At 35.7% G+C, this 21,120-nt stretch overlaps 1 protein-coding gene across 2 annotated transcripts in view; it reads left to right on the forward strand.

The window, feature by feature from the left end:
* The first annotated feature begins 1,041 nt into the window (after positions 1-1,041).
* The window catches only part of Cdh12 (cadherin 12), a 937,606-nt gene continuing 917,527 nt past the window's right edge, over positions 1,042-21,120 (forward strand). For both annotated transcript variants that reach the window (XM_040757653.1, XM_040757654.1), the window contains exon 1: positions 1,042-1,340. The gene's annotated coding sequence lies outside the window, so the exon portion shown is untranslated. The remainder of the gene's footprint in view (positions 1,341-21,120) is intronic.

A 21,120-nucleotide genomic window follows, 5' to 3' on the forward strand; every position in this document is an offset into this window, starting at 1 on the left:
AGAAAGACACATTAATTTTATTCATATTCAACGCTGACATTGATGAGACATTACAATTTGAGCAGTTGTTTGTGCTTCTTATTCTTGTTTTTTCACGGCACACAAACTGTGTATTTGACATTCTCACTGACTTTTATTAAATTATCTCAAAATTAATGAATCAGTGATATTTAAATGACTGAAAATACCAATTATTGTAGAACTCAATTGATTAAACATTTTTTCTGTTTTTTGTTTTAAGATATGCAATTGTGCATTTAATAGTGAAAATCAGAGTCATGAATTAGCTCTACATTGTAATTTAGATGATTTCAAAGGTCTTAGGCTTATATTCAACATTAGCTTTTCTAGTTACACCTTGTTATTAAGATGTACTATGTATTTTCAGCATAACATAAATTTTATTAGAAAAAATAATGCAAATTTCAAACACAAGAACAATTAAGGAACACATAATGCAATTGGAACAGTTTCTACTTCCTCATACTATATGGGTAGTGGTAAAGCAGTATAGAAACAGGTGTCTGGATGGTAAGAAATTCCCTAACTACTAAGGATTAACAGCAATTGCCTGATGGTCGTTTAACGTGTAAGGAATGAGACAACTCCGGAGTGTATGGAGTTTTTTGTTTGTTCCTCAAAATAGAGTCAAACTCCCTGGGAGAGTGAGGACAGGAGCATAAACATTTCGTCTCTGATCTGCCACAAAAGGAAACCTTTTCAAAGCTCAGTGACAAGTCTAAGCCAGGTGCTTATCCACTTTGTTTTCGGCTAACTGTCCCACTCTGCCCAGCTCCTTGGGAGGGAGGTTCAGCCGCCTTTCACTTATTGCAAGGATTCTACAATGAAAGCTAGTGGGAAAAGAACAAACAAGATGCATTTCAAATGTAGGATTCAATTACTTTTCACAACTCAGAAATGTACACGCTGGGCTTTGTTTTGAGGGCGGGGAAATGACAGGGAAGGAATTCTGAGCCCCCATTGGCTTGTGGCTAGCCACTGCAGCTGAGTCTCCTCACCACCACCCCCCCAGACCGGCGAGCATTATTGATCTGAAGGGTAAATGTGGAGGGAGCCACAGAGAGGGTCCAAGTGTTTCTGAGAAGAGAAGCTGCCTCTTCCAGGAACAAAGTGGTGTCTGCTGGCTGCCTGGCCTGGGAACCTTCTGCGAATTAAAGGGGACAAAATGCGCGTTCGTGGCTTGCTACAGTGATTTACAAAAGGGAAGAGAGATAGAGGCAGAGGGAGAAGTCGCACCTTGGAGCAAGGCTGCGTTGTTGCATCCCGCTGCTGCCCTTCCAGTGGCTGTTCCTGCAGCTGCATCTGCTCTCAGCCATCAGGTAAGGCTCCTTTTCTAACTGAGATTGGATTTCCTGTGCGTGATCGCTTCAGGGAACACACACAGAGACGCGTGCATGATTAATAAAGTGATGCTGGGCTAGTCGAAGCTAGAAACTGCTATTCACCAACCTGGCATCCGAATCAGAAGCTTGAGAGTGGTTTTGCTTTATGAAACTTCTGCAAGTTCTAAACAAGTCTGTAGTCTTCAGCACAGCCAGAAGCTGTGTTAGAGAGGGAAGGGAGAGAGGGACGCGTTCACCACCGCTGCATCTCAGCTTGGCTTAATTTTCAAATGAAAGTAAGTGGGTAAGCTATGGGTGTTCAACTGGTTATTTTGTAAATGCTCTGAGTATGGCTTTAAGCAAAAATATTGCTTTCATTTATAAACTCCAATTCCCTTCACTGTTTCATTGACAGGAATTTGGAAACATTGTCATTTAAATTACATGAGTGAAACGATTTAATATTTCTGAGTGGATCTCTCAGTGTATAGGCACCTGATTTTCCAAACATAAAACTCACTTGGGGCAATTACTACAACAGCTAAGGGTTCTATGTTATGATCTGGAAAATTTTTTTCAAAGGCATTATTTGATATTACTAAAACGTCACAAGATGTATATGAGTTAGAGAGCATAGAAGCGAACGAGTCTTTCAAGGCTATCGTTGGCATTTTTATAAATATTATTTTAGCACCATCGGTTCATTTCCTCTTCTTATATTGAGATCATGGTGACTTCAGAACCTCGGTACTTGGGGTTTTAAGATACCTCTTAACAGATACATTTCTTTGTACTCTCTGGCAGTGAGGCAACTGACATACTTTTGGAAGATTCTGTAACCATTCCATGATTTCCTGTTTCTGATCAAGTATTTTGAAGCTCATTCACGAACATCTCAGCTGGAAAAATCACTTTACATACTTTGGGAGATTTAAATGAAGTATATTCAGAATACGTGTGCACAGTTTAAATTACTCTAGAGATGACATAACGGTGGAAAATCTAAAGAAGTATGTGTTCATTGATCTTTACAACATAGTTGATCTGATGTGAAATTTATAAAGTATTATTTAGACACAAGCCATCCATGAGCACTGAACCTCATTACATGACAGTAGCACGATTTATTGCTACATTAGGCTATGCAATTTAAAATATTTTAACTTTCTGATAGTGTTGTTGGGGGAAAGGAATGGTTAAATGCTTAAATATCTCCTTTCATTCTCACATAACATGCCTCCAGAATTGGAAGCATTCTCTCCTAGCCTTAGGCAATTGATTGACACATTGTTTTGGAGGGCTCCAGTGCAGACCCATACTTAAAGTCGAAGCTTCCATTTAACTAACTGGCACAAGCTGCTTACTCAGCAACAAGACAAGGGTTTTCTCCACCTGCTGAGGAAACACTGGGAGTAAAAAGATTCATAATTAACTTGAATTCCCATTAAAGAATATATTTTTATTTATTAACAAGACTTCCTTCAAAATCAACTTCAACCATGAACCTGCAACTGAACTTCTTACTAAGAGAAAAGGGAGCAATTTTACTGTCTCTGCTGTGGTTCTCTAACCCTGGTTGCTGTATCCTTAACTTCTACTGCAGTGTGCTCTTTCCACACAGTCAGAGGAGTGTTAAGTCAAGTGTTTCCTTCCACTGATCTGTTTAGTGATGTGATCATTTCAGACAACATCCACACAACTGAAGAGCTCAGTTAGAAGGGATGATTGCCATTTGTTACACGTGTGTTAAGTTCTTATTGTACCAAAAATGGTACTTAGCTTATCGGAAAGCAAAAAAAAAAAATTCAGACTAATGCTTCATTTGACAGACTTACTTCTGAATTCTAGGACACTATGCTTATCTACTTATATTGAGATTTTTGATATTTGGAATTGTGGCAGGTTGTATTTCTTAGAACAGTTAGTGATATAGGTTGAGAACAATCAACTATGGCTTCAGGTTTGCTAGACTAATAGCTAATGAATTAAATTGGCAGGTATTTTGTTTAACTGCATTTAGGTGTAATTTGAAGTGTCACTTTCTTTCAATATCCGTGCCATATAGATATCAATTTATTAAATCTAAGGATATGTCTGTGAGTTTCAGGGTGATATTTCTTTTTACAAGTGGATCATATTTTCTTGAAAAAAATGCTAGTTCTAAAACCTTGGGTAATATAATGACCTATTATTACTTCTTGATACAAATATCTACATATTTCCAAAGGAAAATGTGACTACATAGGTCTCATGTAAGGTAAGACAGTATGGGGTCTATCTTTGAATAAATCATTGCCTTTAAAATGTGATTGTAGCACATATTATCAGTACAAGATTAATGGACAGCATTTAGTTGATAATATAATACCAGTGATAACCTTTTTATAGTAAAACCTAAGTAGAAATAGTTCATCCATCCTGCTTTAGAATATTGACTTTTCTGAATAAATGCAATTAACATTAAAAAATAAATTATTCCATTATGCAAGGGTAGAAATTTGATCGATTTTACCTGGCACTTTCATTTATTTACTGATAGGTGATAATCAACATTTTATAGGGTGATAACTGTTAAAAACACTTTTGCATTTTGGTGTTCAGTCAAATGCATTTTTCCTAAATTGCTAGGCAGAAGGGCTGATATATCATAAGCACACTGTTCAGGAGAAATGTGTGAGAATATGTGCAATGCAGTTTGTGTTGAGCGTCATAGTGATTCCTCAGGGTTAAAGTAGTACATGATAATAAGGAATAAGATAGTAATATGGAATAAATAAAATTTTATTATACTTAGTGAAAACTGTACTTAATGAAAAATTAAGTAAAAAAATAAGGTGTACTTGATATGATTCTCCTTTTTTTTCTTTTCTTTTTTTTTTTTTTTTTTTGGTTTTACGAGACAGGGTTTCTCTGTATTGTTTTGGAGGCTGTCAGTCCAGCCCAGCCTCGAACTCACAGAGATCTGCCTCCCGAGTGCTGGGATTAAAGGCATGTGCCACCAACGCCCGGCAGGATTCTCTTTTGTCATATCCTTGGAACATGTTCTAAGAACTCGATTATCCATTCATTACATCTTATCATGACATTTAATAATTGCACCCTAACATATCAAAACCAGAGCACGTGCACATTAGGCTACACATTTAGTTTTATCCAGGTTTGTACACAGGACTAACACATAGTGTTTACAATCTGAGGGTTGAATTAAATCGTTATTTTCTATCAATTATTTTCTTTGCTATTGAATTTCATTTGCAACCTTTGTTCTGTAAATATCTGTCTGATTTATAAATGAGTTCTCATTACCTATGATAACAGGATGAATTAATATACACTGCAAAATCATTCTTAAAACATATACTTTTCTTGCACGTATGTGTTCAAGTTGTAATGAGAGGTGAGGCTTAAGGCTGTGCACAGACACTTATTAGGAAAAGAGAGGGCTTACACATCAAGGTATAATGGATGTACTCAAGTGGCTAAAAGATGCATGGTATTTTTTTCATTTCCATCTAAGTAGCCAGTGTTAGAGGAGAGGTTAGTTTTGGTTATGCCTGATAACACCTTCAATGTTTGATATAATTAATGGGTCTATTAGCTCTGTTTTCTTTTTTTTGGAAACATTATAATATACAAAATTGTTTCCTATGCATAGAGATAAAATCCTGACTTATTTACTGACTGATAACATACTGGAGATTGAGCTAAGACTTGAAACAGAATCCAAAGTATTAGTCTCTAGGCATCTGGGAGCAAAATCTTTTTCTTCTTGAGTATGGGTTTCTTGTACTAGTCAACAGGGTGTGTTATTATTCCACTGATAATTCTCATTAATTTGCATGTCCTTTTTTAAAATTCAACTGCAGAAGCCTAGGCTGCAACTAACTATAAGACCCACCACAGTAGATGATAAAATGTGTTTGTCAGGGTTTATTAGTAACTGGATATAGTTATCACAATGGAGATGACACTGCCCTTAGGCTACTTACATATGCCATTGAGATGGGTTGGTGCCTAACGACATCTGCCATTAAATCTAGTGTCCTGAATTCAATCATCAGGGCCAACATCATGGAAGAAAAAAACCAACTCTTGAAAGTGGTTCTCACCTGGGCGGTAGTGGCGCATGCCTTTAATCCCAGCACTTGGGAGGCAGAGGCAGGCGGATCTCTGTGAATTCGAGGCTGGGCTGGACTAACAGCCTCCAAAACAATACAGAAAAACCCTGTCTCGTGAAACCAAAAAAAAAAAAAAAGAGGTTCTCTTATGCACAAAATTCCTATACACACACACACACATATGCACACACACACACAAACGCACACACATACCTTACACACTAAATAAATGCAAAATAATTGAATTCATTTTAGTAAGAACTCAGTTAATACACGCATATGGTCAATGGCATGAAGGAAAAACCAATAATTGTAAAGAAGACTTAGGTTTTAAAAAGGGAAACTACTTATGCTGCTCAGCCTCCATGGGGCTGGGAACTTGGTCTAGCCTCATCTGAATGTACCAGGCTTTGTTGACTTCCCATGGGAGGCCTTAAACTGTCTGAGTCGTGGCTGGGGGTGGGCTTACGGGATGGAAGGAGGAAAGAAAGAAGGGGACAGAAGGGGAGCTGTGTTTGGTATGTAAAATGAATAAAAATATAAAAAAGGGAAACTACTAATACAGAGTCAGACTACTGAGATTGCTAACAATTAACATTGCTTACTGCTCTTGCAGAGGGTTGAAGTTCAGGTCCCTGCATCTACACTGAGAAACTCACAAATCCCTGCCAACACCAGCTCCAGCAGTTCAACGAAACTCTTTTAGCATTTATGGACATTTTACTCAAGCACAAACCTACCTTGACACACTCACACAGACACACACACACAGACTCATATACACACACAATGTGAAAGGAAATAAAATAAATTCTACAAAAAGAATCAGAGAATGTAGATAGAGTCAAAAATGATTGTGATGTTATTTGATTAATGGTTATTTGGACAAATGAAGAGCTGAAATAAATAATCTAAGAAATATCTGAGAAGGAAGGTTAAAAGTTAGAGCCAGGCCCCCTGAAAGTGGCTGTCAGTTACGGGGCTTGAGAAGTCTATGGGAACACTAGCAGTGGAACCAGTGGGAGCCCATGCACTGTTGAGGGATACTCACTCAGCCTAGATACACCAGGCATGGCCTACATCCTGCCCAAATGATGTGACCTACTTTGATGATCCCCATAGGAGGCCTCACCTTCTGAGGAGTGAATGGGGGGGTAAGTTGGGGGCTGGTAGTGGTAGTGGGAGGACAGATGGAGAGGGAACTGGAATTGGTATGTAAAAAAAGATTCTTTTAGTTTAAATAAAAGTGAATCAAAGAAACAATACATAGATATCAAATAAAATGTAGGCAAGACTATAGTATTTAAATTAAAGGCAGAATTTTATCTGATATTACAGAATTTACTTAATAATATCTACTTTCATCATGGAAGTAAAATATTCTGTTATCTCAGTTTTGCACACAACACATGTGTTTTAAAAAGTACATAAAATTAGCAAGTGTCGAAAAATGGAAAGTGCCATTTATGTAAAACTGAAAAAAATTTATTTAGTTGTAAGTTGTAATTACTTCTGAGAAGACTTATAAGAATGATATAAGTAACAATAAAAATGTAGTCACAGGCACTGCTAATGGCATTATAGTCAGTCAGAGATCTTTCATGCATTGATGGTCCAGTAGATTGTAATGGAGCTCAAAATTTACTGGTGCCTAGAGAGATAGTTATCATAGCCTTGTTACTGTAATAGGTTTGTACTGTTTGCGGTATTGCCGATGTAAAAATGCTATTGTTTTTCTAGTACATATAAAAATAAATATTTTCTGTGTAATGTTTGATAATGATAAATATTTGTTACTGGATTATACAATTAATTGCTATTTTATAGCATAGTTGTTTTACTTTAGAAGTGTTTTCTTTGAAGGCTGCGTTGCAGTATCCTGGTGGCAACCTCCTGTAATTTATGGTTCTTGTGTCTCTTTATTTCATCAGAAGAATCAGTCTGATATTTACTTGACACATGCTATCTAGTTTTCTGTAAATATACTTAACCGTGCTTGTACAGTGGTAACATTCCCTAAAGGTTCATTTCTCAGAATGCATCTCTGTCCTTAAACATATCTACAATGAAACATTCTTCTGGGACTTTGTGAATCAATATTTCCATGAAGGGTTGCCATTCCTGCAAGGGATGTGATTGCTGGCAGATTTTAAAGTAAGATTTAACTCAGATTCCTCTCTTCCTTAATTACCGGCAAAAGGATATGAAGTAGAGAGTGAAGCATAAGCTTTTGGCAGGCTCTAAGTTATATGTTAGTTAAACAAATAGGGAAAGGCTTGGATAAATTTTTTGAAATCAGCAATAGCTTCTCATGGATAAATTTTAGTTTGCACGATCAGATTCGAGCATAAGCGCTAACCTGTCCATGAGAAGGATTGGACCTTCAGAATTAGACAGATGCTAATAGAATTATTTCCTGTATTGTAGCATCATGTGTTCTAGTATGCATACTTGGAATGCTGAAACTGATAGTGTGAAATGTTAATGGGCATGAATGGGCTATTTCTTCTCTAATACATTCAATATTGTATACTGTTATTTAACAAGAACTTTGTATTCCTACTTTGTGTAGTAAGAACACTGAATAAAATAAGAGTGAGGATCATTTATGTATGTGGCCTGCTTCATCCTACAGGTTTGCCACTTACAAGCAGGAACATTGTTGGAAGACAAGGGTAACTTTCTGAAAGCAAATACTAAGACATGATACCTCCAAACATAGGATTAAACCTCAGAGACACTGGCCTAAGCAAGTGGATTTTAGTGCTAAGTTATTGGAAATTAGATTATGAAGCATGAGAAAGAAAAACCACACAAATCTGACACTTGAATAACTTTTAAACGAAAACACTTTCACATGCTTTTGATTTTGTTACAATTTTGTATTTTTCCTCTATTCAAGTGTCTTTTACTTTAGACTTCAAGCTAGTATTTTCTTGGGTATCCTGGAACCAAGTTATAGAACGTTATAGGCCATCTATATATCAATAGATATGTAAGCCTTCTCAGTAACATTGGTTTTAATACTATCTGTCAGTTTTCAAAATTGTCTTCATTTCCAATTCTTTTATTGCATGTAAGACTGCCATCATATGATGTGTAATTCACAGTTCCACTTGAATATTTAATAGTCGTTTTAAGCACAATTTGTTCAAAACTAAATTCCTGATTTCTATTTTGTCCTTGCCATAGTCTAATTAGACTACTCTTTTTATGTAATCATGTTCATCTTGGTGAATAACACAATGTATTCATCAGCTTTCCATAGCTCTGACAAAATAATTGAAATGAACAACTTTAGGGAGGTTATGTTGGCTCATGGCTTTGTTATTGCAGTTTGTGGTCACTTGCTTCTGGTAATTTTGGGTTCCTGTTCAGGTGATACATCATGACATGCAATAAATTGCCGAGCAGACATAGTACTCTGCAACGTCAAAGAAGCAGAGAGGAAGAGGGTACTTTGAAATGCCTTCAAGTACATGTTCCCAGTGACTTCACATTCCTCTAATGACTCTACAAGCTAAAGGCTTTACCCTTTCCCAATAATGTTTACAAGATGGAAACTAAGCCTTTGATACATATCCTTTGAGAAATGTTTATAACTCAAACATAATGCAGAGCCAGAGCTAGTCTGAAGAGGTTAGAACGTTATGATAACTTCTGAGACTTTTCTGTCTCCTGATTGTTCAAATATATGTTTCTTTTGATGACTTCATCATATCCAAGTTTGGAATAGGTAAACTTTCAAGCCAAATACATCTCATGTCCCGTATTGACAGTCGCCTTTATCTTAGTCACTCTCCTTTCAGATCTAGATTGTACAATTACAACCACATTGTTTTCAGATAAAACTTCTGCTTTTTATCCTCCTTCTAACATAACTTGTAGCAGAGTGTCCAAGGGTAAAACCACCTATATTATCATAAAAGAACTACCTTCAGTTGAGAATTAATTACTTCCACTTTTTATGTATTAGTCAAGCCTTTCTTTCTAAAAAGCCCTCATTCTCGTTGAGCTAACACTTTTTTTCAAGGAAAATTGGCTTGTCATGATTTCTGAGTGATATCATTAGCTATTGCCTATAAATTATATTTTATTTCCAATGAGAACCATGACATTTTTCCATCTTCAATTTTTCTTAATTGGGACAGAAGAATATTAATTATTTCATTGCATTATGCCATTGCATTATAAATTATCCATAATTTAAGATGCATTGCATTAATAATTTTAATAAATCTCGAGATTTTCTAATGCTAAGCATATGCAATGTCACATACCTGTAATTCTAGAGTTGAACAGGAATTCACAACTTCTATTCCTCTATGCCATCATAAGAGTAAGTGACCAATACTCTGCAGAGTAGTGTGTAGCTAAGGTATGCTGACTAGTAAGTTAGGCATACTATAGATAAATTTAAAAAATCAGCTTATGATAGGTTTCCTAAAGCAGCACCACTATATACTAGAAAGCTTTTCTAATTTGTTGTGAACTAAAAAGGAAGCTCTATAAGAGGAGTTCATGACAATTGTGTCTGGTACCCAAAGGCCCTCAATAAATGTGGTAAATGAATATGGAAGGAATCAATATAAGCACATAAATTTACCTAAACATATAAACTTTTTGAACAATTTAGATAGCATGCAAAGAAGAGTGAGGTGTGAAAATTTTGGTTAAGATGCTTATATGAATATAACAAATGCATTCATAATTACCATGTGTATGTTTTTATTTACTACAGACGCTATGTCCTCCTCTTAATTATTGAACCGAAGATGATGCAATTTGAATGCTAGATATAAGAGCATTAGAAAATTCGAAAATGTAAAACTCAAAATCTAATACTATTTTACTATCTAATGCACCATTGTTTTCTACAATTAAAAGAGAATCACCTGGAAACACTAAAACGGTAGAAGGGGGTTGGAAAAGGTTTGCCTGTTTGGCTGCAAAGTTCCATCTTGTTATCTGAATCGTACAGAAGAGAATCTGCATTCACACATGGCCTTGAGTCTATGTCTCGTCCAGAGTACCTGAAGAAGCTATTAAAAGGTTTAACCCTAAGTTCTCCCAAAGTTTAATTCAGTAGCTCTCCTTAGAGGGAATTGCTAATTCTTCCTCAATTACTGCTGCTTCAAACTGCACTGCCTTAATTTGAGCAGTGTTCAGAACTCCATTCTCTCTAATGGCATTAATTGCATTATGAAAGTCAGCTTTGAGTGGAAACTTAATTCCTCTTGTGGAGTATCTCTTGACACAGTCCTTTCTCTTCTTTTCAAATTGACACTTCTACCCATTTATGAAGGATACTGGAGCAACTAGTCTTCCTGGTTCACAACTGCTTCCAAGGAGCATTATTCAGCGAATCAACGCATGCTGGCTATCTAAAGCTGCCTTCAATTTTGTACATGCTCAGGCAGTCTGCTTTAATAGATTCTTAAGTCCTTGGACCATTAGCAAATCTCTGAGCTTTTAAACAGACACTGACCTATTCATTTAGAGGGCCGCTTCAGTGGAGCACAAGCTCACTTAGGTTAATGACAAATCATGGAGCTGTTTGATTTGCAGTGAGCTACGTTGCCCATTATCCCTAACATGCATGTAGGTCGTGTCACCACATCCAGATAATGTTGAGCTTCCTTCTGTGTTCTCTATATTTGCAAGTTACTATAGGACACCTTACTGTGGGAGTTCTTGGGGCTTTATGCACAATCACTGCAGATGAATGACTAAATTTGCCCACAGTAGGTAACTCAACTAAGTGTATTTTCTTGTGAGAACACAACTGTTCATTCAAATTTCATTACTGATTCATCTCTCTCAGAAACATGGACATTATCTCTTTTCCTTCATAACTGTTCTTTTTTTTGCCTTTTAAGCTAGCATTGGTTTTCCTTGCTTTTAATAATAAAGGACAGGGAAAACCTGAGTGCTTTTTTCATGACTATAAACCCTAAAAGAAATTGAATTCATACAAATATGTTGCTACTTATTTCTTATGTATGTATACTTAAACATAAATATACATAGACTCCCATAGAAGCACATCTTCATGACAGAAGTCTACCCATGAGGTGTTATAATGTTAAATTGCTCATAAATATATCAGCAAGCAGGCAAATTATCTGTATTGCCAACATGACAATTGATTATTTTACATCTCTAATTTCTCCTTAATTCTGTACAATCAACCCAGAGGCATACCTCAGTCTTAAGAGTCTTGAAAATTGAGGGGCATACACTGGAAAATACACTTTGCATGATTTTCAAAGCATATTATACTGTCCTCACTTTTCAACATCATCACCACTAGACCATACCCATGCACACATAAAAATAGGCACAGAAGTACACAGAAGAAGAAAGTCTTCTTTGCTGCAATCTCTAAATCTAGCTAAGAGTTTCTCATTGAAGGGAATAAACACGTTTGGCATTAATCTTTCCTAAAAATGAAATACTTTCACACTACACAGAAAGCTATGAAATATGAATGACAGTCGGAAAACAACAGCATTTATTCTTCCATCATGATTTACAACAGAGATGACAGCCATGGGGGAGGTAAAGAATAGTGAGTTCATGTATGCTTGATGCCAGCTTCAGAGTAGTATAGGGGAAGAGTACTGTGCTGTATTCTGGTTCTGTTAGTGAATTAATTTAAAGATGGTCCATTACTTCATGTCATCACAGAAAACTGGTAAGTTATGAGTATTTGTATAAATTTGAATTGGAGGAAATCATCCCAATATTTTGGATTCACAGAAAACCACAATGAAAAATTATTGCATTTTGCTTTCAAGTCACAGAGCTATGATTAATAACTCTACCCAAGAGCCAAGATATTTTCATTAGTGGTTACTTAACCAATTTCTTAAATGGAAATGGTCTTCCAATGTTTCATGCCAAGAAAACTTTCAAACTTTATAAACATGGGAAGATAATTTTAGGGCAAAGTCATAGATCTAAAATTACCTTAAAAATGGAAACTTCTTCAAAAATACACCTGCTTTCCCCTGATAAGAACTAAGCAGAAGGATTCAAAATTGAATGATAGCTGTACCAGTGTATTTGTGCTTGTTATTCAAAGTCTATTTAGAAAATTGTACTATGAGTTTAGCAGGAGAAAAGGCAGTTAATTTTTTTTGGTGATTAACTAAAAACTCTCAGAGTCTCATTTAACATACAACTGTACTGTACAGTGTTATATGATATGTTCAATGCACTAGGTGTATCAAATCCATTTTGACTTATAGTATTAGTGACTATGAATGGTTTTTCAAGAGTGAATCCCGTAGAAAATACAGGAGCATCTGTGATAATTTTAGCCATCTGTATTTTAAAATACTTTTGAGAATACTTATTTAACATTATCCACTTCAAGTCACATGTTTACATTTTAAGAGAAGCCATCTGGAGGTGAAGTCTAATCCAAGAAATGACTAATAAGAGCTGGATTTAGGCTTCCATACAGTTGCAGTTACTTAGATGATATTTTTAGAATTTTTCCCAAATATAACCTGTTTAGACTTTTCAGCTGCTGTCATCTGATGTATTTTGATTGGCTATGCAATTACTATTATTTTTAGTATACTTTCAGATTTTATTATATATTTAATGTAACTTTATAAGAAAAAAATAAAAGTTAGTTACACATGAATGTGTCAAAATGTTCATCTCTGGTCATATTCATCTGCCCCCTCACTCCAAGGGACAACTGTTTCCAGCACTTCAAAACTGAATCACCATATATTCTTTTCTATATTCTTCTCACATTATTGGAGCAGATCCTGTTTTCCTCTGTCTACTCCCACACCCATAGTGATCTCACCCAAGTACATAATTTTAGACACCATATGCCAAAATTTCATATATATATATGTATATATATACTCAAACTCAGATTACTCAAATTTAATCTTTACTCATGTACTTTTCTTGACAGAAGTCAGGTTTCTGATAAACATCTCAAATTCTCATGTCCAAAATGAATTAATAGACTTCATTCAAATAGCTTCTATGCTCAGATTTACCTATTTAACAGGTTCATCCTTCCATGTAGCTAATACAGCTGAAATGTCTGCAATAAAATTCTGTACCTCCTTCTCTGCTTTCACATTGCATGTCAATTTACCAAGAAATCCTTTTATCCCTGTGTCTAAAGGATGTGGATTCCCTCCAATGCTTAGTAGTTCCTCTCTTGTCTCCATGAATTAGGGATATTTACCTCTATTACTTCAAGAGCAACTTGATTCACTTAAAATATGCCTCAATAGGTGATGGAGCTGTAGGTCAGTAGTAAAATACCTGCCTAGCATACTCAATGATATAGGGTCACTATCTGGTGATGTCAAGAGATTAAATTTCCTTGGGTCATTTTTGTGTTGTCATTTGAGAACAATGAAGATTGCCCATCTGTCCAGCAGTTAGTAAACACTCTCAAGGGTATCCAATTCTTCATTGTATCTCTGTTATACTTTTATGTTCTGAAATTTATAATATCACTTTCCCTCTTGCCTTTCACCCTTCCAACCTTTCCCATGAAACACTGCTTTCTCAAATTCATGTTCTCTATTTATTTGCTGTTCAAGAATTGTATATGTGTGTATATGCATAGGTATGTATTTACAAACATCCTTTAGACACAGGGATAAAAGAATTTCTTGGAAACTTATATCTTATACAGGTATAAGAGTTTACATCATGCCGGGCGGTGGTGGCGCACGCCTTTAATCCCAGCACTCGGGAGGCAGAGGCAGGTGGATCTCTGTGAGTTCGAGGCCAGCCTGGTCTACAAGAGCTATTTCCAGGACAGCCTCCAAAGCCACAGAAAAACCCTGTCTTGAAAAACCAAAAAAAAAGAGTTTACATCATATACTTGTATGAATTTGACTGCAGGACTGAACATATGGATCTGGATAAAAATTGTGGGATTTATCCCAAGGAAACCTATTTCTTTCACTCTCTTCATTCCATAGTTGAATGTGGTTCTTGATCTCCAGTTTGGTTTTTCTCCTTCTCTAGTACCACATCTATTGATGACAATACATTTCAAGTCTTTATAAAACAAATCAAAAGAAAACAAAACAAAACAAAAAATACTTCAGTCATATTTTAAGTTAAGACATTATCAGTAGAATTTCCTTGACAGGTTTATTTTATGTTTGCTTAAAAAGCATCAACCTGAGTCCAGACAGAGGAAGACAAACACGGTATGTATTCAATCATAAATGAATATTAGAGAAAAGGATAAACATCCTACATTCCACAACCCTAGAGAAGCTAGGAAACAAGGACAACCTTCAGAAAGACATAAATATACACCCGCCACCTCGAATAGGGGAAATGGACAAGACCTCCTGAGTAAATTGGGAGCACTGGCAGAAGGGGAAGGAAGTAGGAGATTGAATTTGAGAAAAGTTAATGGGGGAGGAGAGCATGAGGGATCAGGTAGGTCAACTTGGAGGAAGACAGAGAAGGAGAGGAAGGAGGGAGATACCTTGTTAGATAAAAGGAGCCATTATGGGGTTAGTGTGATACCTCATACTAGGGAAACTTCCAAGAATCTACAAGGATGCCTGCTACTAAAAATCTAAGGAATAGTGAAAAAGGTACCTTAAATTCCCTTCCCCTATAATAATAAGATTAATGACTACCATAAATGCCATCATAGAGGCCTTACCCAATAGCTAATGGAAACAGAAGCATAAATTCACTGCTGAGCACTGAGTCTAATTCTTGGAGTCCAGTTGTAGATAGGGAGGAGGGATTAGCAAAGGAGTCAAGATCACGATGGGAAACCCACAGAAACAAGACTGAACTAGGCCCCCTGAACATGGGTGTCAGTTGGTGGTCATGGGCAATCTACAGGACCACTGACAGTGGAGTCAGTATTTATTTCTAGTTCATTAAGGGCTTTTTGGAGCCCCTTCCCTATGGGGAGATAGCTTGTTCATCCTAGATACAGGTAGGGATGCTTTGGTCCTGCCTCAAATGATGTGACAGACTTTGATGATCCCCCAGGAAAGGCTTCATTTTCTCTGAGGAGTGGATAGGAGTGCGATGGAGAAATGGTAGGGGGAATGGGAGAACAGGCAGAAAGGGAACTGGGATTGGTATGTAAAATAAGATTATTTTACAATAAAAAAGCTAACACCTTATATTTATTTGATCATATTAATAAAAATATGGCCTGGGAAATTAATTGGTAATTAAGTGTGCTTGCTTCTCTTTCAGATTCTGTAAATCAGTTCTGGCACCTATCTCTGGTGGCTTCCATGAGTATAATTCCTGCTCTATGAGATTTAAGCTGTCTTATAGACTCCAGGGATAACTATGAATATGTGTTCATTCTCTAATGTGCATGTACACACACACACACACACACAGAGATACTACCCACATATACATAAATAAATAATACAATACTTGTTTAGAAGCTTTAGTAGAATTTTAGAACTTAGAAATGAAACAACGATACCACTAAATATCTAGCCAGAGTATAGTATGCTGTGGCTTCATTTACACTGGAGTAACTGGAGTAATTACAGTTTGAGTTGTAAGTTACTTCTCCATTTATTTATGCAATCATACTGGAAACAAAACAGTACAATTAATATACTCTCTACTTTAAAAAAGACAAAACACAAAAAACAACAAGAAAAAGATGACTTCCTCCTGAACTGCAATACCAAATGTTTGCTAGTTTTCACACGTGAACACATGTTTGTATATACTTTGATATCCACACCACAAACACACATGCATAAATATCAAAAGTCATTCATTGAAAAAAATACCAAATGAAGAATATTACTTTAAATTGTAATTTTTTAAAAATGCAAAGTATACATTGAAAAGAATTATGTATTGCATCTTCTGTAAATGCTACATTTGTGGCTTTGTCAAAACATTTTGCTATTACTTTTCATTGTTAATTAATTAAGCAGTGAATCACTATTTTAATGTAGCTTCAGTCATAACATAAGATTTCACTTTTATTATATGAGTACAAGGGTTTTAACTTTACAATGGTACCTGCAACTGAGGTGAGCATTGAGGTGGAGCTTGGCAAGTGAGAGGGTAGAAGCTGAAGACAGAGGAGTGAACAGAACTAGCTGTTCATTTGCTGTCTTAAGGTCCAGTGACAAGGAACAAAGATGACAAAGCTTTCAAGCAATCCAAGCATGTACAGTCTTTGTAGGAGCATGGCCAGCTGCTCATGCTGAATTTTCCAAGAAGCTATTCCTCTATTCAGTAGCAGTCCCTGTCTAGGGGTATAACTATCATCAGAAAATAAAATGGACCAGACAGTATTCATGGAGTATAAGGATGAACTGTGTCTATCTCTCCACTTCTATTTTCAAACATAAAACATGAGTTGGCAATGATCTTTGAAAAGAATTGATGCTCTTTCATTTCTGGATCACACACACACACACACACTCACACACTCACACTCACACAAACACTGTGACCACTTCTCATGAGCGTTAATTTGAAAACAGACAAGCAAACTAAAAACTTGATAATACTGATAAATTCAGCTGAAAGGATTGTTTCTTATAGTAGCACACAAACACATGTCTTCGATCTGCTTAACTTTTACATATAAGAAACAGTAATATTGAGCTTACACCAACATTGATATTTCTATGATTCCACAAACATGCACTTTCAACATGCACCTCAGAGCTTTTTTTTTAATGATGACCTATTTATTATATGGAACTATGAGCTGTGGTGATATTTTGTTTGCACTCTAACAAATAAAGCTTGCCTAAAGATCAGAGGGCAGAGCTAGCCACTAGTTAACCATAGAGGTCTGAAGGTCTGCACAAACAGACAGGAAGTGTTGTGGCTGGATGGAGAGAGGAATATAAGGCAGGAGGGGACAGGAGCTCTCTCTCTCGCTTTTCAGCTGGAAAGTTGGTGAGGTAAAGTGTAGTTGTAGCTTGCTCCTTTGTCTCTCTGATCTTTCATCCTTTGCCCCTGTATCTTACTTTGGGTTTTTTTTTAATTTTATTTTCCAGTTTAAATTTAGATAAGAATCAAGGTTGCTTCACAAGCACCTCAGAGTTTTTAAAATCTAATACTTTACATTGAATCTTGTTTTGTCATGTAGTATAGTGTCCCCCAACAATAATAAAAATTCATCTCTAATAAAATAGCAGACTATCTTATTGAAAAGGGTGGTGTATTTTTTCAATTCTATCTTAGTAGCATAGTTTTTATTTAAATATCTAACACTTTGTAAATATGACACACACACACAAAACATATATATATATGTATATATATATATATATATATATATATGAATAGTACAGATGTATTTATCTGGTATACTACAAAAGTCTGAATAAGAATTATGCTTTTAATTTGAGTTTTATTATGTAATAGTATTCATTGTATATTATATTTGAGGGCCTTTGGTTATATTTTGCCTTTAGTCCTTCTTTTTGCAAAGTGTTATTAGTGGCTTAACATACAGAAAACACTGTTTTATGCAATATACATGTAATTGTGGAAAGATCCAAAAATGTGTCTGTACAGAATTTTTATTATAATCAATTTTTATCATTAAATCTTATATCAAATTAAAGTACAACTCTACTGTAGCTAACAAATTCAAGTAATAATTTTAAGAGAACATATTGGCAATAATTCTGGATTAGTCTATTTTTCCGATACTCATTGGCTTATTAGACAGTTACACACTTTTTGAAGTGAGGCAGCCTTATTGGTTAACTTATTAGTAACCTTAGTAGTAACATGCTTAGTGTAATTTTTTAGAACTTTCTAAAATAGTATGGTAGCAGTTTCATATGAGAGAAAACTATTTGTTTACCATTTCTTTGAACAACTTCCTAAACTCAGAATTTTATTGAGTGTATTTGTATATCCAAGTAGAATTCCCATTTAACTCAAATCTGTTCCCTTTATATAAGTGAATCAGAGGTTATAAAGAAGCTTTGCCAAGTTTCTCTGTGCCACTTTATCTTCTCTTTTTATATTAGGTATCTATTTATAACTCAGTTGTTTTATATCCATCTTAAAAAGGAAAGCCATAAGCCGGGCATTGGTGGCGCATGCCTTTAATCCCAGCACTCGGGAGGCAGAGGCAGGCGGATCTCTGTGAGTTCGAGGCCAGCCTGGTCTACAAAGTGAGTTCCAAGACAGCCTCCAAAGCTACAGAGAAACCCTGACTCAAAAAAAAAAAAAAAGGAAAGCCATGCCATGTGTCTCTTATACATGCACTGGTGGTGCTGAACACTAGACCAGTCACTCTTTCTTGGGACAAAAGAAAATACAACTATGGGTAATCTTTCAGATAGTTGATATTTGTCATGTTGCTGTGTCAAAACTCCATGAAAAGGCAACTCTCAAAAGAAAGCCTTTAAATAAGGAGGGTTAGAGTTCATAATCAACATGGCAGGGAATACCATGAAGGAGGCAGGCAGACATGTATACATACTGTTGGAGTAGTACCTGACAACTTATACCTGATCCAAAAATACAATGAAAATCATAATAACGAATTTCGGGAGAGCTGGCTGGGCATGGCTTGGGGATTGAAACCTCAATGCTTTCTCCCAGTGACACACCACCTCCAGCAAGGCATGATTCCTAATTCTCCCAAAACAGTTCAGCCAACTAGGGGCTAAGTATTCAAATATATTAGTCTATGAAAGCCATTCTCACTGAAACTACCACAGCCTGAGGTTCAGTATTTCACATAAAATTTGATTAACACAATAATTTCCATGTAATGAGAGTTCATTTCTGGCCTCCAGCCATGAGTTTTCCTTTCAAAGGTCACATGGATTAGCAAAGGTAGAAGTAGTAGTAGCAATGTCATTAAGAGCAAGTTTCTGAAGGTTTACCATGATTCACAGTTGATTTTGTGTAAGGGACTATACTGGCTAGTTATATGTCAACTTAACATAGAGCACGAGCCTCAATTGAGAAAATGACTTCATAAGATCCAGTTATAATGTATTTTCTTAATTAGTGATCAATGAAGGAGGGTCTGAACCATTGTGAGCAGTGCTATTACTGGACTAGTGGTCTTGTGCTATATAAGACAGCAGGCTGAGAAAGCCAGGGGAACAAGATAGTGAGCAGGAGCCCTCCATAACATCTGAATCAGCTCCTTCCTCTGGGTTCAAGCTCCATTTGAGTTCCTACCCTGTTATTTTTTTTCAAAGATTTAATGTAATGTGAAAGTATAATATGAAGAAACCCTTTCCTCCCTGACTTTCATAGTGTTCTATTGTAGCAATAGAAATGTGACAGAGAGTAGAATATAATTAGTGCATAGAGATATTAGGTTAATGATTTGTTAGTAGAAGTTCTGGTACTGAACCAAAATACTCTGAACTCTGGCTTGGCAGAAAAAAAATAATGCCATGGAAATCCATTCAGTTCCCAGAGAGATAATAAAGACAAAGAAGAATAGGGGACTATCTCATCTCCTTGATAACATAAGTATTCCTCTTATCTAACCTCATTCAAACAATATGCATGTGTTTGTTTTTATGCTAACATGATGAAATAGATGACTAGCTACAAAAGAATATATAGTGGTTTATAACACTTTTTCATCTGTAATATCTTTATGAAGAACAATAAATTTTCTAATAGCATAAAGACTGTTATTCCTTGGATTGTTTTTCAGTTATTGTGACTGTTTGCCAAATCAAAAAGATATAGAACCTTGAGCGTTTTGTACCCAAAGAAGCCAAATCTCTATATACTGTGTGCAAAAACCATTCAGAGAAATAATGGTACTGACATAGTAAAATTCACATAAAGCAGTCTGAAAGTTTACATTTTAATTCAAGGCTAATAAATCAGCCAAGAGAAATCTCCATGGCCTCTTCTCAATATCACATATTGGAAAATAGAAACATGAATCTATTAAAGATCATATGAAACTTTATTTTATGATATCCTACATGCATTTTCATTTTTCAGAAATATTCTTTAACTTTTTCCCACTAACATGCCATTTAAACTTATACTTCTCTTCAAACACCTTCTTTCCTCTTCACCTTCTTCTTTGTGCATTCTGGCTTCTACACCGCCCCACACCCAATCTCTTTCCATCCCTCCCACATCCTCTTAATTTTCCTACTTCCCTCCCTTCTCTTTTATATCCTTGATTCATCCCTCCATCCTCTCTACTTTCCTCTTCCTTCTATTCCCTTCCCTTCTCTGTTATTTGCTTTCCTTTCTGATGCCTCATTTTAAAGTTAAAGTGCAAACTGTTATCATCAGAAGTGTACATAGCTGCTAGAGAAGTCTGTTATTACACATACTTGAAAAATTCTTTATCAGTGTGCTTTTAATACCAGTAATAGATTAGTTAGATTCTAAAATACTTGATCACATGTTTGCATAATTTCCACCAAATAAGTTGAATCTGATTTATTCAAAGTCATGTTGAATATTTTCCTTATATGCTATTAAAATAATTTGGAAACTAAAAGGGATATTTTAAGATACACTTGTTTAAAAATTATAGTGAAACAGCATATTATTTTTATGATAAATGAGTTTATTAAAAAGTGTACCTAATTAGCTCATATCTTGGAAATATTTTTGTTGGTGTTTAGGTCAAATGAATTAAAATTGAATTTCATTTTTAAAAGTATCCC

Source organism: Mesocricetus auratus, unplaced genomic scaffold (genome assembly GCF_017639785.1).
Source record: "Mesocricetus auratus isolate SY011 unplaced genomic scaffold, BCM_Maur_2.0 Super-Scaffold_100015, whole genome shotgun sequence".
Taxonomy (NCBI): Eukaryota; Metazoa; Chordata; class Mammalia; order Rodentia; family Cricetidae; genus Mesocricetus; species Mesocricetus auratus.